We start from the raw sequence: 17124 nt of genomic DNA, 5'->3' as shown, positions 1-17124 counted from the left end.
AATTTAATCAATTAGAATAAACAGGGTCTAAATTTTTTTTTAAAATGCGAAAAATAATGGAATCATTCTATTATACAAACCAGTATAGTAATAAAAATCCTGTATAATATGCATCTAGTTCAAAACTAGGTTCAACTACTACAATCAAGTAATAAAACCTATCTATATCCAAGTCCGGAATCACCACTCTAATCTCGATCTTTCTTCACCTCTGTGACCCTGAACCTGTCTCACCTGTTGCCATGCACACATACAGACAAGACAACAGCCGGATAACTCCGTTGAGATATAAATATCCCAGTATAAACAATGTATTAATGCAATCATATAAAACATATATAACAGCATAACAATCATAACAACATGCATCCAATCTGACTACATGAATCGATACAAATCTGTACCTAAATCTAAGACTCATTTCTAATCTAGGGATCCCGATCTAATTTAGACTTTCGTATGCTTTATCGAATGTCTACAATAGACGCCGATCTACATCTAAGCTCATCGATACACCGTAAGTCTAGAGTCTCAGCGGTTCTGACAAATACTCGGCGGTTCTGCCCTAGCTAGGCCGATCTGCCCTAGACTCAAACTATGACTCTGCTCTAAGTCAATAGATTAACTTATCAATCTGATAATCTGCAAATATCAATGCAAAAAAATAAAGTATGTGATTTAGGGAAACTCAAGTCAAACCCAACTCGAGTTGTGCAATCCCGAATCAACAATTATTTATACCTTTCTTGATGTCGCTCTGATACAATCGAAGTTTTGACTCAAAGTCTGTCACTGTTCAATCTGGAAATGACAATATCAATATACTGTATCAATATTCTATTCAAATCACGACACCTTTGTTTTATCAAATTCTGACAGTACAAAAGTACAATCTTGCGATACTGGTAATACCATATCAGTCTATACTAATTCCATTAACTTATAATCAACCACCGTACAAATATGACATCATATCTCAGTCAATTCAACTCTAAAATTCATAACAATTCTATTATATCTGTTTCTTAATCTGACTTTGATTCTACGTTGTCTAACATGTCAAGAACATCATATATGACGTGTATTCAATTCTAACAACATCATATTTTCAAAACATGTCAAAACGTAATAAAACTTACGTCCTGTAGTAGCCTGCATTGATATGAACACAGTACCGAAGTCGGATTTAAAATCTAACGGACGGATTGATCGTAAATCGAATTCTGTAATCAACGAGAAATTTCCCCTCCACTTTCGTTTTTCCTTTTCTGAGGAAATATTTGCATGTATATATATAACAACCGAGGCACACGCGTTGCGTGTGTCATGAATATAAGAGCCTAGTATATTAAACATTTATGATATTATAATACCATGACACCGTAATTTTTTGTATCATGAATATATATTTAAAATTAAAAATTGTACATTTAAAATATGTATTAGAAAATAAATGTCATAGAACTTACCAAAAATATGAATCAAATCCAAAGCTTGCAACCCATATAAAAATCATAAAATTAAAATAAAAAGACAAAAAATTACACGAATAATACGCTAAACTCATGAAACTAAGTTTATTCTAAAAAAAAAAATTTTTGTTTAAAACATGCATTAGCAAAGCAATGTTCTAAAAATTACTAAAAACATGTCACATCCAAAGCCTTCAAGCCATAAAAACCCTCAAAAATAAAAATATAAAGACAGAAAATTATAGTAATTATAATTTAAACTCTTGAAACCATGTTTAGTCTAAAGAAGAAATTGTAAATTTAAAATATGCATTAGCAAATCAATTTCATCAAAATTACCAATACATGTCACATCCAAATGGTTCAAGCCATAAAAAACCTATAAAATAAAAATAGAAATACAGAAAATTACACAAATTATACGTTGAACTCATGAAATCATGCTAAAATCACACTAATATTTTTTTGAAATTTATTCGTAAAACTACCCTGAATCACATTTAAAAATTTGAAGCCAGTAAAAAATTTAAAAAATAACAATAAAAGGACCAAAAACCATATGTGACGCATAAAACTAATGCCCATGTAGTTTACATCTAAAAATTTAGGTGCCAAAAAACTGTAACATGTAAATATTTTTTTTAATTTGTATATTATCACGACGACCACCTTTACGTGCACACATGAGAGAAATAGAAAAGTAGTTGAATATGATACCAATTTAATCAGTTAACGAAATTTCAAATCAGTTCTTAACCAAATCACTTAGATATACACCAAGAAACTATCACTCTCCCTGAGATGTACATGATGAAGATTCATTGGCATTGAAGTTGAACATTGCAGCATCAATGCAAGCTCTCACTCTCACGCATGCGCCACGGAAATAAAATAAGCATCGATACACAAACCAAAAATTAAAAAAGACTTATGAATTAATGAACCGAAAAGGGAAACCATAGCAGAGTCTCTGTTACTAATAAAATGTAAGGAGAAATTCTTTATCGGTATTGCCAGAAAAAATGCTCACTGACATAAACAGGATACACCAAAGAGAATTAACAAAGATCTAAGCATTTCATAATCAAAAGAATAAAATTCTCATTAACAAATGAAGGTCAAACACAACCATAACATGAAATATCAAGATTCAATCTTTAATGAATGAATATAAAAAGTATGGCAACCCTGTACGTAAACCACCAAAACATCTGCTGGGCCAGACCAAAAAATTGAAGGAAAAGTAGAAATTTACAAGTACAAAATAGTTCGCGCATCCGGGAATTTTGGGAGTCAGTTCGTTATCTTGGACAATGTCACCGGCTGTCACATCGTGTGGGATGCAAAATAGCATCAGTAAAACAACGCATAAAATCTGTGAAATTCCATGGCTAAGCTTCATATTTATAGGAGCAATTTCCTCTTTATGTCTTGATTTAACTGCATCAACAATGGTAGCCGATTTATAGAGAGTTTTTTGCAAGGCAAACAAACCAACAGCAAATCAAAAATAAATGAAGGCAGTGCCTTCTCATTTTTATCTAAGAAAATACACTCAACTGCGTGACCGGAAAATGAGAAAAAGGTGTGCGGTGTATTTACTGCATTTGGACACTGCGGGAGTTATAAGTATAACCTTCACATTTATATTCATTTTGGCTATACAAACCAAAGATTTTTTCGACCTATACGTTGTTTAGAATGTAACACGAAAATGTTTTTCAACAACATAAAAAGACAGACTATAATGATACAAACCATTATGCTTTATCATTTCATGGACAAAATTGCAAGAAGAATGAAACGAAAATGTCACAGGAACTTACACAAAAGAAACCTCCTGGCAGAGAGAGATTTCTTATCCTCTTGAAACCACCCAACGGATTTTTGAGCTTCTTGCACAATTTGTGAAATCTCTGCATATAATAAAATGTGAAGAAAATGAAAAGAATAAAAAGAAACTAAGATTGGTAAAAATTACAAATATACCCGACGGAAATAAAACTCTTTTTCAGCGTTCCAAGATAAATTGATTTTCGTGGGAGAAGATTTGAAAGAGGGAAGTGAAGTTTATGAAGGTGAACCAACCATACATACATGAGAGAATCGTTCAGAGGTGTGTGCAACGGTTTTGTTGAAGATGTGGACTGATTTTGAGAGAGAAAGATATTATTGAGGTGAGGCAGAAGGGCAAAAAGGGGAAAAAAATTTGGTGTCCGCTGGAGTTGTTTTTATGAGCACATTTGATTTTTTAAAATAGTAGATATACAATATAAGTAGATCAATATATTCAGGCGTTCTTAAAAACATTGAATTGAAATAACAAAATGTAAACTACTGAAAAAATTTTGCTAAATACATTGCAAATAAAGTAGAAATTGGCAATCTCCTGCTATTTGCCAAAAAAAAAAAAGCAAAATATTGTAAGTAAATAACTTGATAAAATTGAAGAATACAATTCTAGCAGTAGTTAAGCTATATTAAATCATTTATGGAATACACAAACTTTTTTTTTGCTTTTGTTGAAATATAAATCAACAAATTAAGTAGATAGAATAATGAAAATTTTAATTTTTGCAAATCTATGTTAAGGTCAAGTTTAATGATTTATTTCAAAGAATTTAAAATCCAATGGCGTTGGCTATTTATGGATACTATTGGTCGGACTCCTGCCTCCATCATTTGTGTTCACCATGTACAAATATTCAGATTTAAATAGTATAGATGTAGCAAATATTAAAATATGTGAGATCAGTAAAGATGCAAATGTGTTGGAAAAAAATTTCAGATTTTTAGATAGTAACTATGCTAACACTAATCTCTACTAAATGTAATGTAAATTATCAAAGACCAATACTTTGTTTGCAACATGTTTCTTTTAGCTTTTGAGAAAAAAACACAATGAAAATTCGAAAACAACAAAAAAAATCAATTTAAAAAAAAAAACACAAATAATATGTTTATCAATTAAGCACTAAGAAAGTAATGTTCAAATTTGTGTCAAAAAATATAGATAGTGTAATACCCATGCAAAAAATGGTTATTCGAAAGGCGTGATAAGATAGAGGATGAGAAATAGATAAACATTGGCAAAGTTAAAACCACGTACAGAATATAGGGTGCCTCATATAGAATGTATTTAACGATTAATGTAACAATTTGTTCGTAATGCATTTTTTAAAATTTACAATAAAGAGAGTTGATTTACTTACACTTTATCATTCTCTATTAGGTAGCAAGACGTCTTTGAAAACAACGTTTCTTGTGAATACACTAGATCGACGATGTAAATTACCGTCTTTTACCAAAATTTTTGTAGAATTTTGTGAGACTCCTCTTGAAATTGCCACATATAGCTGACCGTGGCTGAACACATGGTTACACAAAAAAATGCCAATATTTTGGATTGTTTGACCTTGTGATTTGTTTATTGTCAAAGCAAAACTAAGCCTTATGGGAAACTGTCGACGTGTCAGCTCAAATGGTAATCCAGAGTTATCTTCACTTTTCAAGGGCATCTATGTAGAAAGGATCTGGTGCCCTTATGAGGACCTGTTATGATCTCGGCATCTATGAAATTTTTACCAAGACCGCGGCATATTAATCTTGTTCCATTGCATAGACCAAGTTCGGGCACAACATTTCTCAAGATCATGATCGGACTTCCTACTTTCAATATGATTCTATGCGATGGCAAACCACTTGTATTAAGGGAATTCAAAAATTCTTCTCGAAAAAGGTTGTGATTGTCGTCTTCTACACTATCCCAAGATGTATATTCTTTTTCCTCTCCAGGAAACTTGAGAATGAGCATTTGATTAATATTGTCGACATCAAAATTTTTTGGTGTGATGATGGCTCTATGGACCATATAGTTTTCATCGTTAACATGATTTATCATATTAGGGAAAACAGCATCAATCAACATCTGAATTGATTGTTCACCTTCTCATGGTATGATCATTGAATCTGGTAATTTAATGAAATCATGATTCACAGTATGTTGCAATCCATCACCTATGCGCAATAGAATTTGCTAGAACTCAATATCTTGAGCAGATCTCATATTCTTTGAAAGATTGAATTGGAATTCATGAATGATTCAGGAAATAAATTAACGTAGTGAAAAAAAACATGTATAAACCATCCTTACGTAGGGACTGAAAACCTATAACCATTGAGTTCAAGAGGAAGGAAACTTACCTTTTTTGAAAGATTGAATTGGAATTCGTGAAGCCAAAGGAAAAAATTCAGAGGAAAGAAATTCTGCTGTGAAAGGTATTCACCAACAAATTCAGAGGAAAGAAAGTCATCAAGATTATTGTAAACATGTCGCATCCAAATTCTTCAAGCCATAAAAACCCATAAAATAAAAATAGAATGAAAATTCATGAAAACATGGTAAAATAATATTTTTAATTTTATGAAATTTAGTCGCAAAAGCACCCCGAGTCACATCCATCGAATTGAAGCCCTAAAAAAATTGAAAAAATAACATTAAAAGGACAGAGAATTAAACGAATTATATGTTAAACTCCATGATCTGTAGACTTGTACACAAAATAAACATAAAATATTGAATGTATGATAGAACTAATACAATTAAAAATGTATATTTTCTTATCTGGGTATTGCAATGTAGGAGAATATTTTAATAAATGTAGGTCGAGACAATCGATAGTTGATTGAAATTGAACAACTAATAAAACAAATGTTGCACATGATGCATTTAGAAATTTTTTTTTTCAATCCAACCAATTATGTTCAAAAAATAATGATTATAAGTTGAGCTGAAGTAACATATCTATTTGAGGAAAAATGAAAAAAGTTATTGGAGCTTGAAGTTGATCAAGTAGTGCTTCTTTGTGTTTGAACTCGACTTTACTTGGCAAATAAGTTATTTAAACTTTCTACAATCTCTTATTAAAGTATGTAATTGCAATAAAGTTAAGAGCAAATAAGTAATTCAATTCATAGTATAAAAAAGTAAAAATAATTTCTCGGGTTGTAGTACTCAAAGAATACAGAATCCTGAAATAACAGAGCTTGAGTTTGGGTAGAGAGAGTGTTCGAGGCACTCAAGTGCAACTTAAATTGAAACAACCTCTTCGATTTTTTTAAGAGTATGAATTTGGAGTTAGAGAAGAACACATTTCCTGGCATGTGACCTTTAACTTTGTAAATGCTATTTCAAGAAAATTTAACGATTATTCTTCTTCCAAAGGCATTATTAATAAGTCTCTTTTATTTGTTACATTCTCATCTACGGGAGTTGGCAGTACCAATTTCCTTCGCAAAAAAAAAAAAAAAACAACAGAACAGCGAAGCAAACAAGAACAACAGAACAACGCTATTAAAATACGATCACACTGATTTCAGAAAGCAAATTGTAGAGGAAAAATACCAGCAAAGAGATCACAAAATTCGGAAAACAAATACCTCTATTGGCATTGGTCATATCCCGTACTCTCCCGAAGCGCCTCTGAAATCAAATCAAAACGCACAAGCGATGGTTGAGTAAAAATTAATGCTTAAACGTGAAGGGAAAACTCACTACCAGAAAGTGTAACTATCTGGAAGAGCAAATAAATGATTTGTAGTAAATCAAGAAATCACAAATCACACACAGATAAGCCATCACAAACAAAATCAAAAATGTATAGCTGTTTTTTACCTGGAATATTTACCTGGCGGATGAGCAACTCGATCGATGGTGAGTTCGATTGCGCCTTATATTATTTCTCTGAAGGAATCACATACAAAATAAAACATGTCCTGGATTGTAGCCCTACCGGATGAGCAACTCGATTGATATGGTGCGTCCGATTGCGGTTATATTCTATCGCTACAGAAGTTGGGAGTGAAAATTCGTAGATTTGAGGTGATCGTGATTAGAGGTAATGGGCTGAAAGTGTGGGCTCGTATTTCGAATTCTGAAGATAAGATACAATGAGGGTAAAAGAGGAAATAAATATTTTGGTGTCTTACTTGGCAGTTACTATAAGCCTCTCATCTTTAATAAAATAGTAGATATATATATATATATATATATATACACACACACATACATACGTAACATGCAATAAGCCAAGTGGCTCGGTGTGCCTACTGCATGTCTCGCGCATATGCGCGACCATCTTCCGCGCATATGCGCGAGACATTCTGTCTCGGCGCGTAGCTTCACGGAGACTCGCGCATATGCGCTCTCTTACTCGGCGCATATGCGCGAGGCAAATGCTCAAAATTGCCAAGTCTCGGGTACCCTCGCGCATGTGCGCGAATCCAAGTCGCGCAAGTGCGCGAACCTCTCGCGCATGTGCGTGCATATAGTCGCGCATGTGCGCCGATGCTACTGTCCTCGCAAATCAATTTTCACACGTGATCTCATTTCGTGTCTCGGTTAGCCCTTTCGTACTCGTCTCGATTACAAATCCATAATCGTAATTTAACACGATATAAAATCTCGGGCATTACAGTATTCTTCTTAGTCAAGGATGTCAAAGTACTGCAATAGATGAGAATCCCTTGATGAATTTGCGATAATAGCCAGCTAGTCCCAAGAAACTGCGAATCTCGGTAACACTCTTCGGTACTAGCCAATCTTTCACTACCTCTATTTTACTCGGATAAGCTTCAACGCCATAACTTGAAATAATGTGGCCTAAGAAATCTACTCGATCAAGCCACACTTGCTAAATTTTGCATATAATTTCCTATCTTGCAGAACTTGTAGTGCTGTCCTCAAATGACGACTATGCTCATCTTTAGTCTTCGAATGGATCAAAATATCATCAATGAAGACTATAATAAACTGATCCAGATACGGCTGAAATACGTGATTCATGAGATCCATGAAGATCGCTGGCGCATTAGTCAGACCGAATGGCATGAACATAAACTAATAGTGCCCATATCTTGTACGAAACTTTGTTTTGTGAACATCAGATTCTTTTACTTTCAGCTGATGGTATCCAGAACGAAGATCAATTTTGGAAAATATTGACGCTCCTTGTAACCGATCAAATAAATCTTCAATTCTTGGTAGTTGATACTTATTCTTGATAGTGACCCTATTAAGCTCTCGATAATCAATGCAAAGTCGCATACTTCCATATTTTTTTTTCACAAATAATACCGGTGCGCCCCAAGGAGAATAACAAGGATGAATGAAACCCTTGTCTAGCAATTATTGGATTTGATCTTTTAATTATTTCATTTCAGCGGGTGCTAGACGATAAGGTGTTTTAGATATAGGAATAGTGCCCGGCATTAGGTCAATAGAGAATTCCATTTCACGATCGGGTGGAATGATAGAAACGTCTTCGGGAAAGACGCTAGGAAAATCTTTGACAGTATCAACATCTTCTAATTTCTAACTGATAGGAGCATATGCGGTAGTGACACATGCTAGGAAAGTTTGGAATCCACGTTTAATAAGCTTCCTCGCACACAAACAAGAGATGATGTGCAACATTTGTTTGTTTCTCGCCGCCTCGAAGACAAAATATTTACCACTAGGCGGTCAAATAGACACTAATCACTGACAAAATCAATCAAAGCTCCGTTCGCTGATAGCCAATCCATCCCAATTATGATATCAAATTCAGGCATAGGAAGCACAATAAGATCTGCACGAGATACATCTTTGAATAAACGAAGCTCTATATTATTGACAGTTTTAGACGTGGGCATTTGATCACCGGAAGGAATAGAAACTTTGAAACCCAAACCCACATCTTCACGATTAATATTCAGTATTTTGATGAAGGTTTCAGATATGAAGGAATGTGTAGCTCCCGAATCTAGCAGTGCATAGATCGCTACACCTTGAATGATAATCCTCCCTGCGATGAAAACGTCTTTTAAATCTTTTCGTGTTGAAGCCTAAGGAATTTTTAACATTTATTTCCCAATGTTATGTGAAGATTAAGCGTTGAACTTAATCGTTCCTTGAAAAATTGCATTTTAGCCCCTCAATTTTTCGAAATTTGCACTTTGAGTCCCCAATATTTTCCAATATTTGCAAATTGGTCCTTAAATTTTCGAAATTTCAAATTTTTGTCCTTTAAATTTCGAAAATTACATTAGTGATCCTTAAGAATTTTGTAATCTCATTTTCGGTCCGTCATCTTTTTCGTATATTTCAATTTGGTCCTTTAACTTTTGGTATTTCCAATTTGGTCCTCAAAATTTTCGAGAATTTCACTTAGACCCTTCAAAAGTTCGAAGCCCTTAACCAACCCGTGGTTATGATTTTTTTTAAAATTTTGGCCATCAAACTTTTTATTTGGAATTATTTCATCATTTACATAAAATAAGGCTCAAAATAAATACCATTTCTATGGTTTCTAAAATCATATCTTAATTTCCAAATAAGGTAGAGCATGCAACCTAATTTCCACTAGTTCAATCGTGTTCCCAATTCAATTCAAATAACCAATTTAACATTTCATGCAATAAAAGCAATATAAAAATGTTAAATGACTAGGTTACCTGTAATGAGTGTAGTGTCTGGCTCCTCCTCTGCTTCTTCAACATGCATAACATATGCTCTTCCCATAGTAGGTGCTTTTCTCTTCGGGCAATCACCAGCCTTGTGCCCATTCTCCTTGCAATAGAAACACTTGAATGTACCTCATTTACATTTGCCAAGATGTAAGTGATTGCACTCCTTGCATGGTTGCCTCTCAGCAGGCTTTGGTGCTCCAGGATTTTGTGGCCTTTGTTGTCCTTGCTTCATGACTTTACCTTGGGGCTTTTGAGGCCCTTGAGGTCTAGGAGGACCCGTATATGGCTTCTTGTTTGGCTGATTATTATTTTGGTATTGTTGCCTCTTGCGCTGCATCTCAAACTCAATGTCCCTCAAATATTGTTCAGACTGAAATGCATAAGTTGTAGCAGTGGCATAATCCAAAGGACACATCATCATAACATTATTTCTTATGGTGGGTCGTAGACCATCCATGAAATGTCTAAGCTTCTCTGTAGCATCCCTCGGAATAAATGGTACAAAGTGACAACCCCTATAATATTTCTTCACAAACTCAGCACAGTCGAGTCTCCCTGACGGAGGCTCATTAACTCCCTCTTCAGTCGCCCTCTAACATCGGCACTAAAATAATTCTCATAGAATATCTCCTTAAATCGAGCCCAAGTAAGAGTAGCAATGTCAACACCATGCTCGGCTCCTTCCCACCAAAAAGAAGCATCATCCCTAAACAGGTATGTGGCACACCTCAAACGGTCAGCATCCACCATATTCAGATATCGAAAGTGTACCTCGAGTGCACGAATCCAAGATTCAACAAAAAAAGGATCGGTGGTGCCAGAAAATTCCTTTGGCCCAAGCCTTCGGAACTAATCATACACGTCATGTTGTGTCCTAGGTTGCTGCTGTAACTACTGCTGTATATGTTGCTGCTGTAACTGCTGCTCGAAGAAACGAGCAATCCCCTCTAAGGCACGAGTAGCAGCATCCCCATTAGGAGGCGGGGATGCATTAAAATTCTGATTCTCGGTGGTCTCTGTCTGTCTATCAAGAGTCGCGCGTCTAGGAGGCATTATATCTGAATGTTTTCCAAATTCTAACGTAACCAACATGCATTTAAATCTAAGTTTTCTAATAATGCAACATATCATTTTTCATTTTAGCAATTTTAAACATATAAAACATATATTCTCTAAAGCTAGTAAACATGTGACATCAACATATTATTCATGTAATCATGCAAGTAACATTATAATAAATCATATAAAGTATAAAAACTTACAAATTGAGGCTTGACGACAGAGTTTCGTGCCACTGATGGTGAAATAACCCTTTACAGAACCATTTCTCTGATCCCAACTGAAACGTCTGCTATTCATTTTGTTTACAAAGTACTAGAATATATGTTTTTTTAAAAACCTCTCATGATTTCGGCCGAACCCTTGCAAAATATATAAAAAAATTTTGCACCATTTTTTTATAAAATAAAACAACCATCTATTATAATAGTCAAATCGTAAAATCGTCAAACATTTACCAAACCTAAAAAGCAATAAACTTGAAAAGTATCATCCTCTCAAAAACACTCAAAAAGTATAAATAAATAGTCTTAGAAATCTTTAACGTAAATCATAAACTTAAATCACAAGTGCGGAAAAGTAGAAGCACTGGTCCTCGGGTTATGTGCACCGACACTCCAGCAAAGTCAACCATCAAGACCTCCATCAAACTCACCCGCATCCATCACATCTAATGAGTCTAAAGACTCAACACACCATAATATTTATAACAAATAATACCTATAAAGCCACAAGCCACAGTGAAAATAATTTTACGTAAAAATAACATTTTCATGACATGCATAACATAAACCTCAACATTTTTCCTTTTTCCCCATTTCATAACATATATCCTTTCATCATGAGCATATACTTTTTCCTTTTTATTGAATTCAGATCGTTAATTGTGACTTTCCTCATCCTCAAAAATTCGATGGATCCATCTACATGTAACCACAATACTGGGTGGTGGGAACATCAACGACACTCTCACCTGTCAACTGAGCTTTGGCCTCTCCTCATGGAATGAAATATGATCGTCGGGATCCCTTTGGGCCTTCTCCCATAAACGGGCTCCCTCTAGGCCATTTTCCTCACGATATCCCCATTCATATCCTAAATAGTCACAATTACTTTATCTCCTCCAATATTTTACATTTTCATCACTTTATAAAAATCATGCATTTGATATCCTTTTCTCACATATCTTTTAACTTTATCGTTTCATCACAAATTCCATAAATAATCATGACATTCCATAACCATTTAAAACTATAAATTAAAGTATAAAAATTTCATAAACATTTGAAATAATCATATTAGCATATAAAACAGCATTCTGGGCACTGCCATGACGTTTACTAATTTTTGAGTGTAAAATTACCGTTGTACCCCAAGACGTAAGATTTCACGTTTTTTACTTTTTCTTAATTTCATTGACTCTATCATATCTCAAATAATTATTTAAGCTTAAATTAATTTTCTCATAATTTTATTTAGCTTAAATACTAGTCCTTTTAATTAATTTTTAGTTATTCATTTTTTAATGCGTTTTAATCCTGAATAATTTCAAACTTAAAAATAAAATTCTTAAATTTAAAACTTAGACTTTTAATAATTATTTGGCCCTCATGAACAATGACTCGACCCCCGTGAGCCATGTTTCAACTAATTTTTACAAAGAAAACCCTAACTTGACCCATAAAATTTATCCCCGAGCCATGGTCCGATTTTCCCAAGCCACCCTCGAACCATGCTGGACCAAAACCTGAACAACCCTTTTGGACACCCTCTTGGACCCTTGGAAAGCACACACCAGATCCCTAGCTCGAAACCGAAGGCATAACAACAGGACATGCCCTCGGCCGAGCACCCTCCAAGACACGGACTCCACGTTTACTCGCCTAGGACCTATCCAACCCAACCAGGCCCTTGACCAACCTCCCGTGCACCTTCCTAGAACCCTAAGGACTCACCCTAGCAAAGCCCGAAGTCCCCAGACCGAGCCATCTACCTTGCACCAGCCACTGAACATGCGACTTTTCTGAAGATCTCGAGAGGAAGTCCTAGCATGCTAGGACTCTTCCCATCCCTCTCGACACAAGCCCTAGCATGGCTAGGGCTCTTACTTCAACTCAACCATTCCTTGTCTGAGCCCTGGCCACAAGCCGTGGCAAAGACAACCACCAATACATGAAAATCGAGCCCTATGATCACCCTATACAAGATTTTAGTTCCAGCTTGTTGTTGCTTGATGTGCAGCATTTATGTGAGGCCCGGGGCCGAAGAAGGCGGTGGGTGATCGCCGGTGCCATGAGGTTGCACGGACAATGAGCGGCTCCCGGCAGGCTTCTAGGTGGAGGGAACATGAATGAACCGATCCCACACCGGAATGAGAGGGATTTCGAGACTGTTCAATGTAATGGACTGTACAGTTGAAGAGGGCTTAAAATATTTGATTGGTACTACTCATATCACGAAGGTGCATCTTGTTTTCGGTATCTCATCACATAAGAACTCCAAAGTTAAGCGTGCTTGGCTTGGGGCAATTTTGGGATGGGTGACCTCCTGGGAATTTTCCCAAGGTGCGTGTGAGTGAGGACATAAGCACGCTGGAAAGACTCGTCTTGGTACAGTGAGGACAGTCGTCCCATCTGGGGCGTTATAGCTGGTATCAGAGCAATGGTTCTGTAAAGGGTTGTGCTACTACTGACCACGAGAAGCTCATGAAGTCATGTCTTCGGTCTGTAAGTTTTACATTTGCGCATTTTATTTAAAGCATGAATTATTTTAATAGCATGTTTTCATGAAATGTTTTTACGTTCAGATTTTTATTGTTCAGTGTTTATTTAAATTAAAAAATAAATAAATTATGGAATTATGCATGTTGGGTACGTTTGAAATTGGACATGTCTAAGAATTCGAATATTGGGCTTTAGGAGAGGTTGAAAATGATTTGACTATATTAATTTTTAGGTCAGTAGTGTTGATGTCCTCCTTATGGGTTATAAGTTAATTTTGAAAATTCTGAATGCTTTTGAGATTCGTAGATTTTCTAAGAAAACATTTATGATTCGTGGTTACTAGTTGAATTAATTTTTGGTAATTACTCATAAGTAATAATTATTCGAGGATTGCAACGACTTTGGAAATATAAAAATGTATAAATTGGGATTTAATTCTGAGTTTCGAGAATTTTAAGATTTAATAAGGCTAAGTCAAAAATTTTATGGGGAGAAAAATGAAACTTTCGAAGAGTTGTAGGGCCAAAATGTAAATTTGGAGAACTGCAAGGGTCAGATTGCAATTTTCAAAATTTTGAGGATTAAATACGAACTTTGGAGGACTTTGCTGTGCATGGGTTCGAACCTAGCCACGATTCAGGCCTTGTGGAGTCTAGTAAGTGGTTAGGAAGGAGTCATGGGTGTTTAGTTGAGGAGAGACTCGATCTTTGGAAGCACCGCGGGAATGGAGATGGAGACAGTAGTTTTCAGCCGATTTCTACTTGCGGCGGGTGCTATAGCCTTAAGTATCGGTTGGAGCTGTTAGAAGGGGTCGTTAGGTTTCTAATAGTGGGGCTTAAAGGTTGGATAGGTGGTGGGTTGATAGTGGATCGGAAGGAGATGAGTTTTTGGGAGGTTAATGCATGAGGTGGCTTAACAAGAAGGGCCGAGAGATTTGTTCTTGTTCTGATTTTTTTTAGCCGTGAGTTTTGGGTTGGAAATTTCAATTTAGGATCTTGGAAGTGTTTTTAAGAATGGATAAGAAGTTGAGAATTTTTCGGGTGGTTTTCGAGTCGATTCGGGTTAAAATCGGGCCCCCGGCTCAAATTTTAAAACAATTCGGTTAAGTTATTAATTGGGCTCGAATTTATGTCTAGAAATATTTTTTAAAAAATTTTTTGGGACATTTTAAGGGGTTGGGTAAGCTTCGGGTCAATTTTAGAGGTCCAGGGTTGAAACGATAATATTTGGGTTTACAGGGGCAAAACGACAATATTTGGGTTTCCAGGGGCAAAATGGTCGTTTTGCACCCGGGGTAAGATTTGGGTCATGGCAGCGCCCTGAGCACAAATCATGATATTTTTAGATGTTCATGCATCACGTTTACGATTTTTACGCTATTATAATAATTATGGTGCATGCTTGGTTTAAAGGAATTAAGAGAGAAAAAGTAAGAAAGTGAAGAGCACTCCGTCTCCGCCGTGCCGCGTCGTTATTTCGTTTGTTTTCTGTCAAAACAAATCAAGTCATGTTTATATCTTCTTTCACTCTTCAATCAAGCCACATAGGTATTTTTAAATATCGCAAGTACATGATTTTAATGCAAGAAGATCGAATTTTTTCATATTTAATTATGTCGGTTAATTATATTACGTGCATAGAAAATATTTATTTTTGAGATTTATGCGATATTGCTTGTGTCCACTTTACTATAATGGGATTATTACTTCACCCGGTCGCTAGTTACCGGTCATGGGAGCATTAGTAAATCCGGTCGCCAGTTACCGGTCCGGTCGCTAGTTACTGGTCAGTTCAGTTCAGTTATGTACCACCCAGTATACTGTGGCATTAGTCTGATCAGACAAACATTACTAAACCCGGTCGCCAGTTACCGGTCAGTTCAGGGGCCACTTGCGTAGACCATAATCTCACCAGAAAATTTTTACAAGTTATTTTATGACAGGGCTCCAAGGAGCAACCATTTTCATTTACGATGTCTCAGTTCAGTTATGCACGTATTATAATTAATCATGACACGACATTTTTACGATATGCCTCATGACATGTTATTTTATCCCATGGAAATTTTACTATATTATTTACTCGTTATTTACGATATATGCATGCTGAATCTTTAGGCTCACTAGACTTGATTGTTGTAGGTACTGATAATGTCGGGGCCGAGGGCGGGGACCAGTGAGCTAGCTTGGGTCGGCAGTAGTGGAACCCGAGGATCTCATTTAAAGCACTTGCCATTTTGATGCTCAAACAATTTTTATCAGTTTTTAGATACTTTAACTTCTTGTTTTGGCGAGTAATGATTTCTTCCGCTGCGATTTTGAACATTAAACTTGATTTATCAGTTTATTTTGTGAATGAGGCATCTTAATTATTTTAAAAAGACAATTTTAATTTTTCTGCAAATTTTCAAACATGAATTTTCGGGCCATTATAGCTGGTATCAGAGCCGACCTCTCTTAGTACGGTGTGGTTCGGGGACGAACCAAGCGGAAGCTGGTGGGCATGTGAGGCCCGGGGCTGAAGAGGGCGGGTGGTGATCGCCGGTGCCATGAGGTTGCACGGACAATGAGCGGCTCCTGGTAGGCTTCTAGGTAGAGGGAACATGAATGAACCGATCCCACACCGGAATGAGAGGGATTTCGAGACTGTACAACGTAATGGACTGTACAGTTGAAGATGGCTTAAAAGATTTGATTGGTACTACTCATATCACGAAGGTGCATCTTCTTTTCGGTATCTCATCACATAAGAACTCCAAAGTTAAGCGTGATTGACTTGGAGAAATTTTGGGATAGGTGACCTCCTGGGAAGTTTCCCAGGGTGCGTGTGAGTGAGGACATAAGCACGCTGGAAAGACTCGTCTTGGTACAGTGATGACAATCGTCGAATCTGGGGCGTTACAATTTAGGTGTGTGTCTAGGACCCTTAACCGTGTAAAACTCGACCCTTATTGATGTTCTAAGATGGCAGCCCCTTTGTGCAACAATATAACATGATTTCGAACATAGATTCATGAGTTTTATCACATGTGTATGAAATAATACGAAAATATTCACATTGATTTCATGCTTTTAATAAAAAAATAATTTCAAACAACAATACGATGTGATAGACGAGAAGATGAGATGTATGGCGTGCCTATGCGTAATTTACGCACGAATTTACGTTGACGTTGAAGAACGACGACGAGGAGGGCATTTGATTGCTTCCAATTTTCTATCAAACTTTGATGTGTGTTCGTGTTTTTTGATTGGAGAGAATTTTAGGTATGAAATTCTGAAAGTGGCGTGGGTTATGAGGGTTTGGGGTGGGTTTTTTTTTGAGTATTTTATACTTAATTTAGTTACTAATTAAGCTTTGGC

The 17124-nt window shown here is 35.9% G+C and overlaps 1 long non-coding RNA gene across 3 annotated transcripts; it reads right to left on the bottom strand.

Annotated features, from left to right (window-relative positions):
* Positions 1-2300: 2300 nt before the first annotated feature.
* Positions 2301-4984, bottom strand: LOC140818834 (uncharacterized). Of its 3 annotated transcripts, none has more exons than XR_012115075.1 (3): positions 4685-4984; positions 3299-3388; positions 2301-2912 (listed from the first exon to the last, which is right to left on the bottom strand). It is a non-coding gene; the product is annotated as an uncharacterized lncRNA (long non-coding RNA). The 3 variants fall into 3 exon arrangements; XR_012115077.1 differs by lacking the exon at positions 4685-4984 and adding an exon at positions 3570-3595; XR_012115076.1 differs by lacking the exon at positions 4685-4984 and adding an exon at positions 3462-3574.
* Positions 4985-17124: the final 12140 nt, after the last annotated feature.

The sequence above is a fragment of the Primulina eburnea genome, chromosome 17 (genome assembly GCF_022965805.1).
Source record: "Primulina eburnea isolate SZY01 chromosome 17, ASM2296580v1, whole genome shotgun sequence".
Classification (NCBI taxonomy): domain Eukaryota; kingdom Viridiplantae; phylum Streptophyta; class Magnoliopsida; order Lamiales; family Gesneriaceae; genus Primulina; species Primulina eburnea.
Note: the sequence above shows the minus strand (reverse complement) of the source record. Positions and strands in the feature narration are given on the sequence as shown.